This window comes from Austrofundulus limnaeus, unplaced genomic scaffold (assembly GCF_001266775.1).
Source record: "Austrofundulus limnaeus strain Quisiro unplaced genomic scaffold, Austrofundulus_limnaeus-1.0 Scaffold1989, whole genome shotgun sequence".
In the NCBI taxonomy this organism is placed as follows: Eukaryota; Metazoa; Chordata; class Actinopteri; order Cyprinodontiformes; family Rivulidae; genus Austrofundulus; species Austrofundulus limnaeus.
The window spans coordinates 12,497-15,663 of NW_013954391.1; positions in this window are offsets into that span (position 1 = coordinate 12,497).

Genomic DNA, 3,167 nt, shown 5'->3' on the forward strand with positions numbered 1-3,167 from the left:
TTTTTGCGCATTTTCTACACTTTCTGAAAATATGACAACAGATTTCGCCCCATCTCGTCAGTAAATGACGTGACGGGGGGTACCCGGCGCGTCAAAATCCGACGTAGAGGGAACCTTGGAAAAGCGTCAATATGTGACGACATGGGAGTGAGAATGGGTTGGCATTGCACAGCTGGCAATGCGAGAAACTGCAAGTTTACCCCATTTATTCATCTTGAAGAGGAGAGGCAAGTSCTTCTGAATAACAGCTATGTTGACGACATCCGGACGTCCCACAATGACCCAGACAGGTTAAAGGAAATCAAAGAAAATGTGGAGAGCATTCTCAAAGCTGGAGGTTTCAAACTAAAACCTTGGGTGTTTTCTGGGCAAAGTGGGAGGAAAGATTACAACAAGCAAGATGAAGTGAAACCAAAGATCATGGTTCTGCCAAACCAAGTGCGGGATGAGGACAATAAAGCACTCGGTCTGGGGTATATTGTAGAGGAGGATAAACTCCATGTTATGGTCAGTATAAATTTTTCAAAAAGGAGAAAAAAAGATGTGATTTGGGCAAGACCTCCAGTTGGACCAAATCAGAAGTCAAACACCAAACCCTTTGACAAGGCGAGAGCTCCTCAGTCAGGTGTCTGGTCTGTATGATCCAGTTGGCTTAGTAACTCCTGCAAAACAGAAAGGTGCAATCTTGGTGCGGAAAGCTTTCCAAGAGGCAAAGAATGTGAGTAACCAAGTAAAAGACACCTGGGATTTAGCACTCTCAAAAGATCTTAGAGAAGACGCAATAAAGCTCTTTGAAGAGTACACTCAGCTTTGTAAGATCCAGTTTGAYAGGGCATTAACTCCTTTTCAGAACAGCAGTAACTGTTTAGCAATTACATTTTCAGATGGAAGTGAGAATGCTTATGGAGCAGTGTTGTATCTGAGGTGGGGTTCAGTTCAAGACCCAATCATCAGGCTGGTGGAATCCAAGGCTAAGCTAACTCCATTGGATCAAAAAGGTGAGGCTGATAAAGCAGAGATATGTGGAACAGTGTTCGCATCACGAGTAAAGAAGTACTTTGAGATGCACAGCCAAATCAAAATTGAGAGATGGTATCAYCTCATTGATAGTCAAACAGTTCTTGAAGCAATTCAAAGAGAGAGCTATGGGTTTCAAACATTCTTTGCAAATAGAATTGGAGAGATTCAGAGCAACACAAGAATCCAAGATTGGTGGTGGATTCCTGGGGATCAAAACATTGCCGACATCATTACTTGAGGAGCCAGCCCTCAGCAACATGGCCCAGCATTTCTAAAATTTCCAATTGAAAAGTGGCCAATTAAAGCATCCAAACAACTTGTCATCAATGAAAAAGAAAGCATCACCAAGTTGGAAAAGAAGACATTCATTGCTGTAACAACAAGGGCCGGGATAAAGGAGTAGGAGCTCAAACAAGAGTTGCCTCAAGATCAGGTGGAGGTCCTGGCAAAGAAGCAGCGACCATCAATACCCATACAAAACCACGAAGATGTTAACTGCTTTAGCAGTTTAACACGGCTGGTCAAGACGATTGCCTGGGTTTGGAGAGCRGCAAAAAGATTCATCAGRAAAAATCAAGCTGTAAGTAARCCAAAGTGGGAGGCAGTCTGCTCAACAGGAGTAATCTCTGTAAGAGAAAGAGAAGATGTTCTCAAGGACATCTTCCTTACTGCTCAGATGGGTGCCAACTTTCCCAACACGACCACAGATAGATTGGTGGTTTATCGAGACAAGGAGTCTGGATTATTAGTCTGTGGTGGCAGGGTACAGATMTTCAGAGAAGATAAAGTTGCAGTTCCCATCATACCCACGATGCCTGGGTATCAACATTGTTGGGCCGAGAATCTCACAATGCTGCACATGATGGAATCGCTGGAACCCTACTGAGGATGAGAAAAAAAGCCTGGGTTGTAAAAGGAAGRAGGATAGCCCAAAAGGTTGTTAACAGCTGTGTGATCTGCAGGAAAGCTCGAGCTCTGAGGTGTCAGCAGGTGATGGGTGACTTGCCACCTGAGAGAGCTGAGCCTGCTCCTCCTTTTAAATTCACGTCAGTCCATCTCTTAGGGCCTTATCATGTCAGAGATGACGTCAAAARAAGGGTGACGATTAAGGTCTGGGGAGTCGTCTTTTGTTGTATGGCCAGCAGAGCTATTCACACTGAATTGGCAAACTCACTTTCCACTGAAAGTTTTCTGATGGCTTATCAGAGATTTACTGCGATCCGAGGTCACCCACAAAAGATTTGGTCTGATGCAGGGACCAATTTTGTTGGAGCCAAACCAGTTTTGGAGGAACTGTACCTAAGCACCCAAAACATCTCAGATTTGGAAGAAGCAACAGCAAAGAACAGGACTGAGTGGGTGTGGAAAATCCTTCCYGCAGACTCACCTCACAGAAATGGAGCTGCTGAAGCTGCTGTTGGCATTGTGAAAAAAGCTTTCCAGAGTCTTGGACAAGAATTTGCACTGACTTTCAGTGAATTTCATACAATTCTGTACAACGCTGCCAATCTTGCAAATGAGCGCCCAATTGATGCAAGAATACAAAGYCGAGAGGGTTGTATTCAGTACATAACACCTAACAGTCTTTTGCTCGGACGAGCATCTCAGAGTGGTGATGTGAGAATGTTTGATTTTTTCCAGTTATTCATTCAAACGACTTGGAGCTATGCAAAATGAGGTCACCAAGTTCTGGAAAAGTTGGAGGCAACTGGCTGGTCCCAACCTTTTTGTGAGGAGCAAGTGGCACACTTCTCAGAGAAATGTAGCTGTTGGGGATATCGTCTGGTTGTGTGACCAAAATGCACTTAGAGGGCAGTTTATACTGGGCAAAGTTATAAGTGCAAGTCCTGACAAGAAGGGTGTTGTGAGGGACGCAAATGTCAAGGTTGTCCCAAGTTATTGTACCCCTATGACAAGATATGTCAAGCAAAGACCAACTCATCCACCAAAGAAAGACAAAATCAAGACCACCATTCTTCACAGGGATGTTAGGAGGCTCATTGTCTTAATACCTGTAGAGGAACAAATGGAAATTCAAACCAGAGAGTAAAAAATTCCAGATGTTTCAAAATCTGTCAACAGAATTACGATCTTCCCAGTGATTAATGGAAAGATCGAGTGGGAGGTGTGAAGTCAAATAAAAAAAA